This window comes from Arachis hypogaea, chromosome 17, assembly GCF_003086295.3.
Source record: "Arachis hypogaea cultivar Tifrunner chromosome 17, arahy.Tifrunner.gnm2.J5K5, whole genome shotgun sequence".
NCBI classification, from domain to species: Eukaryota; Viridiplantae; Streptophyta; class Magnoliopsida; order Fabales; family Fabaceae; genus Arachis; species Arachis hypogaea.
The window spans coordinates 105,043,792-105,062,949 of NC_092052.1; the positions used below are offsets into that span (position 1 = coordinate 105,043,792).

Sequence of the window (19,158 nt, forward strand, 5' to 3'; positions counted from 1 at the left end):
CCCCTGAGAGCTTAGTAATCCAAGCAGATCCTTGGTACAAGAACACCACAGACACATCCCTCAAAAAATCAAACCCTTGGTGCCCAGCCTCTTTTCTTGCTATTTTTCTTTTATTCTTCACTTTAATTGTTTCTTTTCCTTTTTCTTATTAGGATCTTGTTATTTAGCTAGTCTCATGGGGTGTGTTCAAAGCATATGATTTAGGACAGATAGTTGTCTTCTCACCTTGTTGGTGAACCAACTTAGCTAACTTATGACTACACCACAAACTTAGGAACTTACTCCATAGTATGAACTCCACTCTGGTCTTTTATAAAACACTCATTCTCTTTTCATTTGATTCACAAGGACAAGCATACAAGTAAGTTAGGAAATGATGCAGTAATGACATTCAGACTAGCAAACACAGCCCTACTCAACAAAAAGTTTAAAAGACAGAATTGAAAAAGGTTCAAACTAACATGGAAGCATGTTCTATTTCATACAAGATCTTCCTTATTTAAAGCATAGAAAAAAGATGGATCAAAGAAGGAGAGAATTCGTGTGCTTGGGAGTCCCTGATAATTAAAAAAACCAAGATTTTACCATGACTGCAATTTTAGAGAGACGCGAGAGCGAAAGCCTATGGGGTTGCTTCTGTAACTGGATAACCAGCACTGAAAACCGTCTTTACATTGGATGGTTTGGTGTTTTGATGATCCCTACTTTATTAACCGCAACTTCTGTATTTATTATCGCTTTCATTGCTGCCCCTCCAGTAGATATTGATGGTATTCGTGAGCCTGTTTCTGGATCTCTACTTTATGGAAACAATATTATTTCGGGTGCCATTATTCCTACTTCTCCACCACCTTTTACTCATGGGGTTGCCCATGCTCTCCCTCTTGCTCGTCCTCTTTGTGTTTACTTGTTGCGCTTGAGCTCCCACCTCCTTTGCCTTTTTCAATCAACTTCTTCCAGAAGCCAGCATCTTCCATCTTCTTCTTTAATGTTTCCTTCTGTTGTTTCACCTTCCTTTCTTCTTGTTCTACAAAATCTTTTTGGACCTCATCATATGTAGGGATGGCATAGTGTAGATGATGCATATGACTAGATATGTAGTTCAACTTGGCTTGAGTGTTTACGTTGAACTCCTCCCTATGTAGTTGCCGTCCTTCATTAAGTACACTGAACTCGTTGAATGCTTTCATCTGAGCTAGCTGCCGCTGGTTGAGTTCTTGCAAGCGCTTATCTTGACGCTCTTGCCTTTCATTCACTTGGTTGATGGCTTGAATGAGCTGGGAGTAGTGTTCCTGTTGCTTCTCCATTTGTTGTTTCTGCCACTCTTCTTGTTGGCTCATTCAGTTGGACTGAAGGTTTAGTATTTTCTCATGTCCTTCCATATGTCTCATCCCCAAGTCTTCAATGGCTCTTAGAAGATGATTCAGATTCAAGTTGGTTGGGTCATGCTGTTCTTCTTGTTGATATTCTTCCTGATGAGACTCTTCTTGATGGGCTCCTTCTTTTGGTTTTCGCTTTCCTATTTGAGGTCTTCTTTGTTGTTGGGCGGGCGTAGTATAGATCAGACGTTGGAGTGTAACTAGCCTCCCAGGGTTCACCTAGTCTGGATTGCTATCCTCGAAGACTACCTTGGCTTTTGTGCACAATCTGAGAATGGTGCTGGGGTACCAAAGTCTGGCACCCGAATCAACCTTCTCAGCTGACTCTTGAATGCCCTCATCTATGAGTTCATGCACATTGATTTCTCCACCCTGTACTAGGCAATGTACCATAGTCGCTCGATTAATATTGACCTCTGAATTATTTGCAGCTGGGAGGATAGACCTCCTCACCAGTTCAAACCATCCCTTGGCTTCTGGGCTAAGGTCTCCCCTCTTGATGAACCGGGATCTCTTATCTACATACCTTTCCCAGTCAGCTCCTATGACACATATGTCAGTCACTATTTCTTCGAGTTCATCATTGTCAGGGCTCTTACTTATCCTTGCATGATAACTAAGCTCATCAAAATGTGGTGATTTCAGCTGAAGGGCTCTTGTTATAGCATTTGGACTGAAGTCCACCTCTTTTCCTCTTACATAGCTTTTGAAGGTTGGGACTTTGGTTTTATCTTCTCTAACCACATTTGCATAGAACTCTTTGATGAGGTTTGCATTGATCTTCCAGTCTGGGTTCGTGAGCCTTTGTCACCCTCTTTGTTCAATTTTCTCTCTAATCTGTGGGCACTCATCCTCGTCAATTTGGAATGTTAACTCAGGCAGTATCTTCTTGAGCTTTATCCGTTCAAATTCGAGCTCATGGAACGCAGTTTTCAATCTCTTCTCATCAAAAGGGATGCTCTCCATTGGTTCCTTCCTCTTTTGCCTCTTGGAGCTTGATGCTGCCATGAATTTGAGTTGCTGTGTGAAGAGAGTGGAAGGTACGGATAGATGAGGAATTTGGTTGGTTAGGACAAGGTGTGATGAAGGAATTTGGATGCCAAAGGTGTGAAGTGTGAGAAATAGCACTTTGGGTGTGAAGGGGGAGTACGGACTAGGATTCACTTATATAGGGAAGTGAGGAGGAGATGAAAGGTGTGGATTGATGGGGTTGGTGTATGATGAACGGATGGGGTTTTATATGGAATAAGCACAAGGATTACCAACTTTATGATGGGGTTGGTTCAGTTTCCAAGTTTGTTCTTCTTCCAATGTTGCATGGCAACCATTCCCAATGCATTCCCCCTTGAGGCACGTGTGAAATATTCTCCTTTTGTGTTATCTGAACCTTCCTCATTTAATTGTCCAATCAATCCCCTTCAATGCTCCTTTCCCTTTTCTATAAAATAAAATAAGAAAAATTAATATCATTGAGAAATTTTATGGCTAGAATAATAAAGAAAACGAACTAGATTGTTTATTCATGAGCACCAACTAACTAACTAACTGTGTATCCTTATATGCACATTGGTGGCACCTTGGGTGACACCAAACTTAGTTTGTAGCACTGTGATGAAAAAGTTTTGTTCAAGGCTCCAAGATTAGCATGCTCTGGTTTGCATTCATGCTCTCTCGGCATGCTTTGAACACCAAACTTATTCTTTACTATATACTGCCTAATAAGGATTTCACCAAGTGTTTGTCAAGTTTGGGTTGGAATTCATGAATATTGACTTATTCACTATTTTCTAAAAGCATATAAAACATGGGTTGCCTCCCATGAAGCGCTTCTTTAGCGTCACTAGCTTGACGTTTCTCCTTCATCAGGGAGGTTGATAATGCTTCAAGTCTTCTCCTCTGACAGTAGACCTATATCCAGTGGTTGTATCAATGATCTCTACATGTTCCAAGGAGAGAACTCTATTGATAGTGAAGACCTTAGGTAACTGAGATGGTACAGTGGGGAGATCAGGGGGGATATCTGGGAAGTAAGCTGAGATCACTTTATCCCCTGGAGAGAAGTCCTCGGTAGGGATCTTCTTGTTCCTCCACCTTCTTGGTACCTTCTTCTTTGTTCCTTGTGATGTTGTCTTACTCTTTGTGACCTCCTCCTCTAAGGAAATGTGGTTACTGGTCTCATATGATTCTGGTGGTTTGGGTTCCTCCTGATTTTCTTTGAGCTGTGGCAATTGCTGTTTGCCTTGTTCATCAATCAAGGGAGTTCCCAGATGTGCTGGTTGTGCTTCAGTGCTTATTTCTTCCTTCAGTATCTCACTGTGATTCTTCCTTGGTTCCTTGTTCTCTTGATCTGTTTCTTGTGAGAGTTTGAAGACATTAAAGCTGAGTTATTCATCATGGATCCTCAAGATTAGCTCTCCTCGCTCTACATCTATGAGTGCTCTGGCTATAGCTAGGAATGGTCTTCCCAATATGATTGGGTGAGTGTGACTCTCTTCCATGTCCAATATGACAAAGTCTGTTGGGAGGAAGTATTTCCCAACCTTTACCAACACATTTTCCACCACTCCTATTGCTTATTTTTGAGTTTTATCAGCCAGCCTGATGACTACATCTGTGGGCATTATCTCATTGATCTGCAGCCTCTTCATAAGGGATAAGGGAATTAAGTTGATGCTTGCTCCCAAATTGCAGAGTCCCTTATCAAACATGGTTTCTCCGATGGCACAGGGAATGTAGAAACTCCCTAGGTCCTTTCTTTTTGTAGGCAACTCTGGTTGAATGAGGGCGCTGCACTCCTTGTTCATCACTATAGTTTGGCCTCCCTTGAGTGAGCTTTTCTTGGGAAGCAGTTTCTTCATATACTTGATGTATACAGGCATTTGTTGGATGGTCTTGATGAATGGTATGTTTACATGCAGAGATGCAAACAAGTCAAGAAATCTTGAGTATATTCTCTTCTCCACAGCACCATTGAGTAGTTGGGGAAAGGGTGCATAGAGTCTCAGCAGCTTCTGTTGTGAGATTTTTGGTTCTTGGTGATCTTTTTCCTTCTTCTCTGTTGAGGTATCTCCAGGTTGTTCTGGCAGCCTGTTTGGCTTGTCCTCAGTCTTCTTATCACTTGTAGTGACCATCTTGCAATCTTCCCATCTTACTTTCTTTGTTTTACCTCTCGGATTTTTCTCTGTGTCACTTGGGAATCCATCTGTAGGTTTGGGAATCTGCTCAGAGAGATACCCCACTTGAGATTCCAACCTCTTGATGGTGTCTCCCTGGTTCTTAAAATTTGCTCGTACTTCCTCCTTGAACACTTTGTTGTCTTGAAACTCTTTGCATATGCCTTCAAGCAGGTTCTCAATCCTTGAGAGTCTGTCATCAGATGATGGTAGGTTGGGATTGGAGGTAGAAGGATAAGGAGTGTTATTTTGGTTTTGATATGGATGTGGAGAGGTGTTGTTATGGTGGTATTGATATGTTCTCTGTGTAAATTGTTGGTGAGCTGCATTGTTGTTGGGGTTGTGACGTCTCTGATCTTGGCCTTGATCTTGTTGATTCCCCCACCCAAAGTTTGGGTGATTCCTCCAACCAGGGTTGTAGGTCTTGGAGTATGGGTCATGATTTTGTCTAGGTGAATTCTCAATGTAGTTGGCTTGCTCCTGCTCACTCTCTGCCTCTGCATTCACTCCCTCTTGGGTAGTTGATGAGGTGGTGATTGCTGCTACTTGGTTCCTCTCCATCTTCTTGGTCTACTGCTTTCTTTGATTCATAAGAAAGGCCTTCATAGAAAATGTGTAGCTGCACCCATTCATTGAACATATCTGGTGGACACATCCTTGTTAGGTCCTTAAACCTCTCCCATGCTTCATATAGAGTCTCACCATCCTGCTGCCTGAAAATTTGAACCTCAGCTCTCAGCCTGTTGATTCTTTGAGGAGGATAGAATCTGGCTAAAAATTTGTTCACCACATCTTCCCAGGTTGTCAAACTCTCCTTAGGGAAAGATTTCAGCCATTTAGATGCCTTATCCTTGAGTGAGAAAGGAAACAAAAGTATTCTATAGGTGTCAGGATGAACACCATTAGACTTCACAGTATCGCATATCCTCAGGAAGGTGGTTAGATGTTGATTGGGGTCTTCTTGGACGCCTCCTCCGAATGAACAGTTGTTCTGAACAAGGGTGATGAGCTGTGGTTTTAGTTCAAAGTTGTTGGCATGTATGGTTGGCTTTTGAATGCTACTCCCATAGTTTCCTGGGTTTGGGTTGATGTAGGAGCCTAGAACTCTTCTCTCTTGCCCAGCATGATTTGCTAGACCTTCTCTGCCATGGTTGTGAGCCTCTTCTTCATGAATGTTCTCCATATTCTCCTTCATGTCTAGTTTAAAGTACTCTTCCTCTTCCTCAGTACCCACTACTCTTTTTCCTCTTGCTTCCCTCCTTAATCTAAGGAAGGTCCTCTCAGGTTCAGAATCAAAGGAAGTTGAAGCCCCGCTTCTCCTCCCTGTCATACAACCAACAAGGTACAAGCAAGGAAATAGATCCAGAAACTATTCTAACAAAAAAATGCTGTTAGTGTGAGTGATGCAATATATCAAATAGTTAGTGGGTGAGTGAAACAGAGTGTAAACAACTGAAATAAAGGGGTTAAAGGGATGGGAATACAAAACAACTGAAACCGAAAGTAAAGTGCTCAAACAGAAATTTAAATCAACAAAATAGCAAATGCTCAATCTAGTGATCCTCCAACTTAATCATTGTTGATACAAAATCAATCCCCGGCAACGGTACCATAAACTTGATACGCACAAAACTTGTCTCTCAACAAATTTTCTTCGGCAAGTGTACCGAATTTTTCGTCAAGTAAAAACTCACAATAGAGTGAGGTCGAATCCCACAGAGATTGATTGATCAAGCAACTTTAATTAGAGGAATGTTCTAGTTGAGCAAACCAGAATTTGATTTGAGATTTGCAAAAAATTAAATGGCGGGAAAGTAAATAGCAGAAACAGAAAATGCTAGAAATAAAGAGCTGAATGTAAATGGAGGAAAGTAAATTGCAGAATCTTAAACGGGAATGGGGTAATTGCTCATAAAAGTAAATGGCAGAAATTAAAGAGAATGGGTAAGATTAGAAATGGGGAGTTTCTTGGGCTCAGGAGATGTTGCATTCTCCGAATCAAGTTCATTTTCATCTCTTCCTCAATCAATGCATTCATTGATCTCCTTGGCAATCTTAAGTGATCGAATTCCAATTTCTTGGCAATTCAATCTCTCAAATCTTGATCAATAGCCAATTCCTTGGTCAATTGCTCATGAGAAGAGATGAAGTATGGTCACTGATTATACCACATGCATTTCCCAAATCAAGTGTTGGTAGGATTATAGTCACATATCCATCCAAACCCAATTTGGTCCAGCATGAGAAATCATTTCTAGCATGATCTCTTCATTCCTCTTTCAAGGTTCAGAAGAGATCCAAGTATGAATAGCTTCTTTTCCAAGATAACTACCCAATTGGATGAAGATCGAAAGATTTCTAGTAAAATCAAGAGAAAAGATAGAAGAATGAGAATGAAAACTAATATTGATCCATCAAATTACAACAGTGCTCCCTAACCCAATGAAAGGGGTTTAGTTGTTCATAGCTCTAGAAAATGAAAACCAAGATGGAGAATACATGATGAAAGTAAAACTAGAAGTGCAGAGAAAGTAAAATACAGAGAGTAGTTCTATGCCAAAGGCTCCCTAAAGTTTCCAACTCTCCCAACTAATTCAAAGCTACTCCTATATATACTACTCTTCCGATCTTCTAGTTGGCTCTTCAAGTCTTGGGTATGGGCCACTGAATCTTGAGTTTGAAGCAGTTATCCTTTTCATTGGGCTTAGCTTTGCTTGCAGAGAGAAAAGGTGAAGTAGGCAGGGACTTTGACTCAGGATGTTAGTGGTGTCAACGTTAAGTGAAAGTGTGGGTTCGAGAACGTTAGTGACAATCACCTTTTTCACTAACGTTCCTAACCCAAATATGATCATGTTGACTTCAACATTAGTGGCACTAACGTGACCACTAACTTTGCCTCTTGGTCCTTCGCACACGTTATTGGGACTTACCTTTCCCAATAACGTGGAGAGTCCTCCCTTGTCCTTACGTTAGCATCCACGTTAACTAGGTTAACGTGGCTTCTAACGTAGTAATTCCAATCCTTCGAGAACGTTAGTGACACTTACCTTTGTCACTAACGTTCCAGTGTGCCCCTATTTCCCACGTTAGAGTCCACATTAACTAAGTTAACGTGGCTTCTAACGTAGTCATGCTAGCCATCTCCAACGTTAGTGACAAAGGTGAGTGTCACTAACGTTGGCTCATCATCTCTTTATCCATGTTAGCTTCCACATTAACTAAGTTAACGTGGGAGTTAACGTTGCTCATGGTGGCTCTTGGTGGTTCACCCCAACGTTAGTGACAAAGGTACGTGTCACTAACGTTGGCTATCAATTGCTCTCTCCACATTAGCTTCCACGATAACTAAGTTAACGTGGGAGTTAATGTGGCTTCTGGAGGCTTGGCCAACATTAGGGACAAAGGTGAATGTCACTAACGTTGACTTCTCTTTTGCTTCTTAACGTTAGAGTCCACGTTAACTAAGTTAACGTGGCTCTTAACGTGGCCACTTATGAGCTTGGTCCAACGTTAGTGACAAAGGTAAGTGTCACTAACGTTGGCTCCATTTTCTTTCTTCCACGTTAGAGTTCACGTAAACTTAGTTAACGTGACTCTTAACGTGGGTTATGATGGCTTCGAGGGCGTTATTGGCGATTACTTTTCTCATTAACGTTGCAAGCTAGCTCCCATTCCACGTTAGTGGTCATGTTAGTTAGACTAACGTGGCTACTAACGTGGTTCTTCCTTGCTTCCTTTGTCCTGAAATCAAGCAATAAAGTGCATCAAAGTTCTAATCCAAATCATGAGACATTCATCCTCTAATTTGTCATATAATTCATACAAAATTCTCATGAAATCATGTAAAGTGCACAATGTATGCTTGAATCAAGATGTAAGTGAATATCTACCCAAAACTAGCTTATTTTCTAAGAAAATGCATGAAACTACCTTAAAAACAGTAAAGAAAAGGTCAGTGAAACTGGCCAAAATGCCCTGGCATCATCCACCACCACCGTCGGACCACAACTTCGGCAATCACAATTTCCTTTCCTTTTTTTTCTCTTCCTTCCCCTCTTATCTCATTCTTACTCCCATTTATCTCCCTCTTTGCATCTCCTTTTCAATGTTTCTTTTCTTCCTTTCTTCTACTCTTTAATTCTTCTTTTGTTTCTTGCATTCAACTATTTTTTATTGCATATTAATTTTGTTTTCTTGTTAATTCCTTTTTATTTCTTTTCTCTTGCATTTTTATTTTGGTGTTAGAATTTTATTTGGGTGATTATTTTACTATTTCTTAGCTTGTTTGTGTTATGAGGTGTGCTTTGACAATTGGCATTCTATTTTGGGTCTCCTATACACTTGGACTGATTACTTTATTTTCTATTTTTAATTTGCACACCAAGTGGTTGTCAAAAAGCTCTCATGGTATCTTGATTTATTTTCTATCTTATTCTTGCACCTTAATGCTTCTTTTTCACAACCCTTGCAATCCATGTGTATTGAGTCTCGTATTCTTGTTGATATTGATGCTTGAGCTGTTCTTCTCATACTTGTTACTTGTATGCTTTTATCCCTCTTGCATCTAGTTGTTAGTGATATGCCTTCATGATTTTAATTGATGTCTTACTTGTATGTTGTAGCTACCATGTATTTAAGATACTTTCCTTCTCTCTGGCATACATTATCACTTGCACTTTCTTCTTTACGGTGTTTATTTTTCTAAGTTTCATATTCCTTTTTTGCTCCCTTTTTCAGGATGGCCATCAAGAGAGAAAAAGAGAAGGCTTCTAACAAGGCACCAGCAAAGAAGGGTACTAAAAGAGCACCGGCTAAGGCTCAACCATCCTCAACAGTCAAGCCACCTACTAAGTGGGTGAAGAAGACCATCCGAGTTGATGAAAAAGAGAAGGAATTTTCTGCACGGGACTCTGCACGATTCACTAATTGCTATTGTGAGCGGATGTTCCCCGTCTTAGTAGAGAGAAACTACCACAATGAGCACCTCATCATTCTTCCAGCGCACTTCGTTGAATTTGTGGTTCCCCGCGTTGAAAGAAGACAGTGGAAATTCTTACAGAGGCAACCGTGAGAAGCTAATCTCTCTTAGGTAGTTGAATTCTATGCCAACTATCACTCGCCTACTCTCCAGTCAGTCTTTATGCGACAAAAGCAAGTCCCTGTCTCAGAAGGTGCCATACAAAAAGTACTTGGTCTCTTACCTAGTCCAGAGGGGATGGATGCCTATCAAGAGGCACAGCTTGAGCGCCAGACATTCTAGTTTGACTGGCACAGCGTCCATAGACTCATAGCCCAACCTGACAGCGATTGGATATATGGGCAATATCGGACTCGACCCAAGAACATCTCCGCCCAAGCACTCACTTTGGAGGCTCGAGTGTGGGCACAGATCATGTCCCACTACATATTTTTGAGCACTCGTGAGTCCTCTTTCACTGCTGACATGGCCGTTCTCGTCTGGTGCATTCTCACAGAGAAGCCTCTCAACTTGCCATGGCTCATCCGACAGGCTATGGGCCGAGTGTAGATCGTAGGCAACCTACCTTTTCCCGCATTGGTTATAAACTTGGTATCTACAGCGGGAGTCTCCTATCGGGATGGGAATACGAGGACCATGATTTCCAGGGATGGCGAATTTGTCCCGAATGGGAAGTATATCAGACCTCCAACGCCATATGTGAGCCGGACTGAAGACCCGTCCTTTGACGCCCCTTCATCTTCTGCTCCACCATCATCCATACCACATACACTACCCACCAATCCGTTACTACTTGAGATCCTTAAGAAGTTAGACCGCCAAGGCCGGCGGATTGAGCAAATTGAGCGCCGCAACAAGCACCGATACAACTACTTAAAGGAGCTCGTTATTTCTGCTCACCCACCTCCGAAAGAGCCCGATACCCCAGAATCCACTTCAAATAGCAGCATGGAGAGCCATGACAAACCGGACAGTGGGACTGATGATTCCAACCTTACTTTGCTCATCACTGATGGCACGAAGGACCGTGCCAAGCATTAAGTGTGGGGAGGTCGGTAAATGACTTCCGAAGGTAACAATTCTCTCTCTCAACACCAATAGTTTAATTTTCTTTTGTTAAATAGGATAACTTGCATGAGTAGTTAGTTGTTTGCATTTAGGTACTGCTTGGTTGAAGTAATAAACTCTTTTTCAAGATACTGATTTAAAGCATTTCACTAATTTGAATTACAACTTTTTTTTAACTTGCTTGAAGAATTTTACTTTGGAACATGGTTTTAGAGCTCGAACACATAAAACCAGTGAGCTTTTGAACCTATTTGATTGGTTGCATATTATCAACTATTGTTTTATTTTGGTGTGTGTTGTTCTCTCAAAAATTGTGATCTTTGTTTTGCTTGATTCTATATTTTCATGGTTTGATGTATGCATGTACTTACATGATTGAGGCCTTGTTTCACTATAGCTCACATACCCATATGGCCTTACCCTTTCATTTTCCTTTGCAACCCAATATTGAGCCTATTTTACCCCATTGATTCTTTATATTAGCACATCACTAACTCTAAGTAGAAAATAATAAATGTCCCTAATTTGAATCCTTGGTTAGCTTAGACTAGTGAGATGTACATGAATTAAGTGTGGGAAAATTAGGTTTGGGGAATACTTGGTTAGGGAATTAGGTATTTTATATTTTTATATGAAAATGTGAAAATAGTTTGAGCAATTGTTTATGCACCCAGCACATTAATCATATGCATTAACTCACTAAAAAAATAGAAAAAATAGAAAATAAAAAAAAAAGAGAAAAAATATGAATAATAAGGAAAAGAAAAGAAAAAGAGAAAGCAATAAAAAGGGGGACAAAATGCCCCAAGTCTAATATGTGAACTAATGCATATGATTTATACTCAAAAGATATCAAGGTGCATGGATTTATGGAAAAATAGTTAATGGGTGGCTAAGCTTTGCATTTTGATAACATGGAATGTCTTAGGTCAGGTGAGAAGTTTGGGTTAATCAAGGATTCGGATTTAGTCCACTTAATCAAATACATTCCTACTTTGACCCTAACCCTATTACAACCCTTGAAAAGACCTCTTGATATGTGTATTTATGCATTAAATTTTTTTAATTGGTAAAAGAAGAGCAAGTCTTAGAAAGCAAGCTTAGTAGAGAACCGAGAGAATCGACCCTTAAACACTAGAGTGATTAGAGTGTATACACTTCCAGTGAGGGTTCGATGCTCGATTTTTTGCTCCCATCTTTCATGAGCTTTCTTCTTGCAAGTTTACTTGTCCTTTATTGTGTGATTTGAATTAGTGAAATCCACTTATATTTGTCTTGGAGAATTTGTTTACTTTTAACCAAGTAGGTAGAAGCATTTAGCATGTAGTTGCATTCTTATAGATAAATTACATTGCATAAGTCTCACCATTCTCCCATTACTCTTTTGTTTTCATTGAGCTTAGCATGAGGACATGTTAATATTTAAGTGTGGGGAGATTTGATAAACCATTATTTTATGATATATTTTGGACTGAATTGAGTGGGTTTTATCAACTATTCTCACACTTATTCATGTAAATTGCATGTTTTTAAGTTTTCGTCCCAATTTTTGTGCTATGATTGAAAACATGTTTTCTAGGCCTTAAAATTGTTAATTTTTAATTTTCCTTTATTACCATTCGATGCCATGATGTGTTTGTCGAGTGTTTTCAAGTTTATAGGGCATGGATAGCTTAAAGGATGAAGATGAAGCATGTTAGAGTGGAAGGAACACAAAAAACTAAAGAGTTGAGAAGCAAGGAGCGACGCGCACGCATGGCCGAAGCGTGCACGAGATCAGGAGCATCGTTCAACGACGCGTACGCGTGACCAGTGTAGAAGTTCAACGATGCGTACGTGTGGCCGACGCGTACGCGTGACAGAGCGTCACGTGCTTCACTTAACAGAACTTGTTGGGGGCGATTTCTGGGCTGATTTGGACCCAGATCCAAGCCCGAAAACACAGAGTAGATGCACGGATATAGCTGAGACTGATGACACTTCACTTTCACTTTAGTTTTTTTTTTTAGTTATGAATTTTAGAGAGAAAAACACTACTTCTCCTAGGGTTTATGACATTCTTAGTTTTGCTTTTGAATTGGATCTTGAGAGAGCTATTACTACCTTCAATTGGAGTCATTGTTCTTACAGTTTTCTTCTCTATTACTCTATTACTTTTTTTTTTCCATTTAATTGCTTGAATTCATGTTTGGATCTTGTTATTTTTGAATTTTATTAATGCATTGAATTATTTTTATGTTCAATTTTGGTACGTGTTTGGTTATGCTTAATTATTGATAGTTCAAATTTAGATTTAATTAATTTCTTATAATTAATATGTCTTATATTTACTCCGATTATGTGTTTATAAAAATGGCATTCATGTTAATGGAGTAGATATACCAACTTGTCTTAGGGGTTGATTAATTAGGATTCCTTGAGTTGTGATACTCAAGTATTATCTGTAATTGGGAATTGCTTACTAACTCAACTCTCACCAACTCTAGTCATTCCCCACGAAGTGACTAGGACTTGTGAGCTAGAGTTGGTGAAGCCACTTGACTTTTCTTCAATTGTTAGAGGATAACTAAGTGGAAGCAATGAACATTTACTATTCTACTTGGGAAAGACAACAAGGATAGACACACCAATTCTCTCCCCTGACGAAGGCCTTTTACTTTAAATACATAACACCTCTTGTTAGTACTCATTGATTTAATTCCTAGCCATTTATTTTTCTGTTCTCAATTTCAAAAATATTCAAGAAAATCCTGACCAATAATTTACATCTTGTGTCAACTCTTTGGGAAACGACCCAGGATTCTACTCCCGGTTATTTATTCTTAATTGTGACATCTTCTAAATTGATAGTGGAAAGGTATTGGTGGCAGGGTACACGACGTATCGTGAAGTAAAACAATGATGGAAACGTGTATGATGACTGAAAGTGTCTAAAAAGTTCTTAATTACATAAATAAAATCCCTTAAATACTAAATAGATGACTAGTAAGGATAAAACAGTCTATTTAGTGCTAAAATTCACTTCTGAGGCCCACTTGGTGAGTGTTTGGACTGAGATTTGGTGAGATACACGTGCTATGATGTCTTTTGGGCATGGAACGCCAGCTAGGGGGTCCTCTTTGGGTGTTTGTACATTGGTCTCTGCTCTTTGGGTGCTGGACGCCTAGAAGGGGGGCAAGTAGCTGGTGTTGAATGCCAGTTTTGGGCCTTCTAATTCGAAGCAAAGTATAAACTATTATATATTTCTGGAAAGCTCTGGAAGTCATATTTTCATATCCATTAAGAGCGCTCTATTTGGACTTCTGTAGCTCCAGAAAAGTCCTTCCGAATGCAGGGAGGTCAGATCTGGACAGCATCTGTAGTGCTTTCTCTGTCTCCGAATCAGACTTCTGCTCCAACTCCTCAATTTCAGCCAGAAAATAGCTGAAATTGTCCAAAAACACAAAAACTCATAGTAGAATCCAAAAATGTGATTTTAACACTAAAACCTATAAAACTTAATAAAAACTAAACAAAAACTACTAAAAACTATATGAAAATGATGCCAAAAAGCATATAAAATATCCGCTCATCACCTACTATGCACCTTGATTTTTCTCCTTGTGCAGGTTGTCACTCAATTTGAAATTTAGTACGGTTACCATACCAGATGTCCTTTTCATTCCATGTGAGCATCGTGTGTGCGGTGTGAATGTCTCTCAATTTTATGTCTTTCAGAAGCTGCCTCGAGCTTGGTGAACAGCTTGTATAGTTCCAAAAAATAGCAATCAGAGAGATAATCCATTAAGAGCAAAACTTTAAATACACGGAAGATGGAATGTGTAGTATACCACAACGAGAAAAGATTTGGGGCTTTAAGTTTGTTTACCATATTGTCTGTGGTTGAAACGACGCTTTAAGATGCACCAATTATCGGGATGCCTGAATGTAACAAGTTTTCAAACCTTGAAAGGAGAGAGCGACCTTTGTGCCTGAATTCATCATACCTGGACCAAATGACACACTATCCAAGGACTTAGGATGATGATGGATGCAACATCATGATGCCATGACGACGCCTTGGTATAGAAACTTTAGCAGGGATCGAAGGATTTAACACCGTTAGGGAATAGGGACCCAAATGATGGAAAACTATCTACTTTTTGCCTATCAGAGAAAAACTAACCATCTAGAAAAATGACGAGACTATACATTAGAAAATTATAAGGCGGCGCGGTACGTTAGTCACTCTGGTATTGACCTAACCCCGAAAGATTTGACACCCTAGGTTCCAAATTGATAATCGAAACAATAGAGAAAAGGTTAGTGAAATTCAAACTAAGATTATAACTGTGCAATCCCAACCAAATAATTTTATTGGAAGTGAAGACCTATATAGTTGGAAAGGGGAAGTTTCACTTTCTCGGAAATTATCTCGACAAGATTAGGAATGGTGAGCAGTTGAGACCAAGTGATTAAAACCGAGAAGTATTGAATTCGAAATGAGACCACTACCCACACCTCTTTTCAGGTAACTGGATCTGAATTTTGAGGACAAAATTCTTAATTAGGTGGGTAGGATGTAAACCCCATAAAATTAGCAAATAATTAACCAATAAATTAATTTTAATAAAGGAGAATAGAAATACAAATTTCATAGTAAAATAAGATAGAGCTAATTAAAACGAGAATTTTGACACTAATTTCAAAGAATTTGGCCCAAGATTGGGCCGAACGGGTTGAACCGGTCAAACTGGACCCGAAATGGGCCCAAGGCCCAACGCATCAGCCCAACTATATATTAGAAGAGCCACTTCTCTTCTTCCTTTCAGCCAAGAATGCTAAAGCCTGATAAACCCCAATTTTGTGGTTTATCTTTTCTCAAATTAATCCAATGAAATAGCATGGTTTTGTGTATTTCTCCTAATTTGTGCTTAAGAGTAAAAACATGCTTTTTGGGCCATAAAATGGATAATTTTAATTCACTTTAATTCCATTCGATGCCTTGATATGTTTGTTGAGTGATTTCAGGCTCATAAGGCAAAGATTGGCTTGACTGAATGAAGAGAAAGCATGCAAAATGGAGAATTCATGAAGAAATAAGGATTTGCTGAACTGAAGGCCACGCGCACGCGTCACCCACACGTACGCGTGAGATGGAAATTCGCAAGCGACGCGCACGCATCACCCCATGCGCATGCGTGACCAGGAAAAGTGCCAGTGACGCGTACGCGTGACCCATGCGTACGCGTGACAAGCGGCACGTGACTCACTTAAATGCAAAACGCTGGGGGCGATTTCTGAGCTCAAAGAGGCCCAAATCCAACTCATTTCTGATAATTCTAGAGAAAGAAGCTTTCCCTTCTCTCTAGAATTTAGGGTAGATTAGGTTTAATTTTCTCAAATCCAACTTGTAATTCTTGTTTTGATTTAGTTTTCCTTCTTAATTCCTTGTTGTTACATCTCTATTCTTCTAGTTTTACTTGTCATTTCCTTTATTTTGTTGTTCTTATGTTCATGCACTTTTGTTGGATTTCTATTTTTTTTAATGCAATTTTATGTTTCCATGTTCTTTTATGTTTGCCTTAGTTTCTATTGTTGATTTCTTGCTTTGATTAGTTATGGCTTTCTTTAATTCTTGCATTTGGTGATGTTTACTTTTCTTGCACTCTAGGTGTTTGATAGAATGTGTCCACTAGTTTTTGTGTAGTTTTCTTTACTCTTGGCCTAGGCTAAGGGAATTTAGTGATCTTGAGTCATTGGATCTCATTGAATTGGTGATTTGAGAACCCTATGTGGTCAATTTGATAACCATTCACTCTAGCCTACTACTAAGTTAATTAGTAGGTAGGTTAGGACTTATGGATTGATGTTGATCAAGCCTATTTGACGTACTTAATGCTTAGAGGTAGATACTGTACTTACTTCAAGCATAGGAGTAGACTTAATGGGTTGGTACCTCATAATTATCAATGTATGGTTTTTTGACAAGGATGGTGATCTCAATTACCTATGTCTAGCCAAGAGTCCTTTCCTTTCTTTTATTAGTTTTTGTCATTTACTTTCTTGCTATTTACTTTTCTTGCCAACTATCAAATCAAACCCCTTGCATCTTCATAGCTAATAATTGAGTACTTCATTGCAATTCCTTGTGAGACGACCCGAGGTCTGAATACTTCGGTTAATTTTCATTGGGGTTTGTACTTGTGACAACCAAAACTTTTAAAATTTGATGTGAGAGTTATTTGGTGGTTTGAAACTATGCTTACAATGAAGAAATTCCTTTTCTATTAAGAGAAATTTCTAGACCGACAATAATTCTTCGTGTCAAATTTTTGGCGCCGTTGCCGGAGAATTGCAATGGTACTAAGTTATTGGCTATTGTGAATATGTGAATATGTCAAGAATGGAACAATCAAAGATGGGAGGAGCCTCAAGGGATTGATCAACCCTCTTGGCAACAACAACCTCCGGTTTCTTATAGGTATAATTCCATTCCTAATGCATATCAATCTAATGGATGTGGTGATCCCCATTGTGGTTGTCAACAACCACCACCATATGCCTATGAACCACCTCTTCAACATAATTTTGAACCACCTTACTCACAAGCCCCCTACCACCAAACACCTCATTATGACCCTAATCCTTATCCACCATACCAAACCACCTTATGAGCCATATGAACCATACATGGAACCACTACAATTCCATCACAACTACTCCCAAGAACCACCTCCATATACACCATCTCCATACCCTTACCAAGAAGAACCACCTTCCAATTGTGAGCCCTTTCTCCCAAACAATGAACCCTCTCTTACACCACCTCCAATGGATGAGTCTCTCCATGCTTTCAAGCTAGCACAAAAAAGAGATATTAGCTCTTACCTCCAAGGGCAAGAAGAGTGATGAGAGGACTTTTGTGTGGTTTAGAATTCACAAATGAATTCTCGTTGCAAGTATAGTTTCTAAACCAACAATAGTCCTTTCATACAAAAATTTAGTTGTCACAAGTAACAAACCCCTAAATTTATAGACCGAAGTATTCAAACCTCGGGTCGTTCTCCCTAGGAATTGCAAACAAATGTTCTTTTTATTGGCTATGAAGTATATTTGGGGTTTTTGAGTTAAGGAACAAGGAATGTAAATTGTAAAAGAAATAAACTAACAACTAAGAAAGCTCTTGGCAAGATATGAGAACTAGAAGTCCTATCCTAGTTATCCTCCTCAATTGTGACCACAGTTGTCCATTGCTACCACTTAGTTAACCTCTAATCATGGAGGAAAGTCAAGTGGATGAATCAACTTGATTCCACAAGTCCTAGCCAACTCCCAAGGGAAAGACTAGCTTTAGTGGTATCCAAATCAATTAGCAACTTCTAATTATCAATCTACAAAAGAATTAGATAACTCAAGCGTCACTAATTACTCTATCAAAGCCAAGAGGAGAAAAATCTATACTAAAATCCAACCAAGCATTTCATCAAACACTTGGAAGGCATAAAAGGAAAGCAAAGTAAATTGATAACAACAATGAAATCTAACAACTACTTATTGCAAGGAATTAATAACAACAATCAAAAGAAACACAATTATTATGAATTGCCTTAAATTGAATTGGAAGAAAATAGAAGGAACAAGAGTAGATCTACAATAAAGCATGGAAACAACATAAAGGAAATTACAACAAAAGAATAGAGGAATCATAAATGCAACAACAAAGAATTGAGAAGAAGAAGAAGAAGAAAGCATGAATTGAAACCTAGATCTAGATTATTGAACTAAACATAATCATAATCCTAATTCTAGAGAGAAGTTAGAGCTTCTCTCTCTAAAACTAACCTAAACTAAACTAATGTGTGAAAGTATGTAAAGTATGTAAAGTGTTGATTCCCTTCAATCCTTGGTCCTTTAAATGCATTTTGGCGCCAAAATTGGTTGCAACTGGGCCCCACAGCTTCTCAGAAATCGCTGGGCAAGTTTTCTATTTAAAAATCACGTGCGGCCACCGACGCGTACGCGCACAGCGCGCGTGCGCGTCCCTTGCATTTTCGCGATCCACGCGTGCGCGTACAGTGCGCGTGTGCGTGGATGATGTTTCTCAAATCTTTGGCTTTTCATGATTTCCCCACTTTGCATGCTTTCCTCTTCACTCCTTTGATCCATTCCTAGCCTTTTCAACCTGAAATCACTTAACAAACAAATCAAGGCATCTAGTGGAATCAAAGGTGAATCAAATTTAGCTAATTAAGGACTTAGAAAGCATGTTTTCACACTTAAGCACAAGTTGGGAAACAATCATGAAACCATGCTATTTCATTGAATAAATGTGGGTAGAAGGTGATAAAATCTCCTAAATGAAGTACAAGATAAACCCTAAAAATGGGGTTTATCAACCTCCGCACACTTAAACCAAGCATGTCCTCATGCTTAAACCAAGAGAGAGCAAATGGTTTCAACATTTATTCAATGAAATCTAACTAAATGCACCCTACCTATATGCAACTATCTACATGAATGCAATTGCTTGGTCAAAATAAATCAATTTCCAAGAAGCATATATGCACAAGGGCTAAGG

At 39.3% G+C, this 19,158-nt stretch overlaps 1 non-coding gene across 1 annotated transcript; it reads left to right on the forward strand.

Annotated features, from left to right (window-relative positions):
- The first annotated feature begins 5,187 nt into the window (after window positions 1-5,187).
- Window positions 5,188-5,294, forward strand: LOC112768834 (small nucleolar RNA R71). Its single transcript, XR_003186218.1, has one exon. It is a non-coding gene; the product is annotated as a small nucleolar RNA R71 (small nucleolar RNA).
- Window positions 5,295-19,158: the final 13,864 nt, after the last annotated feature.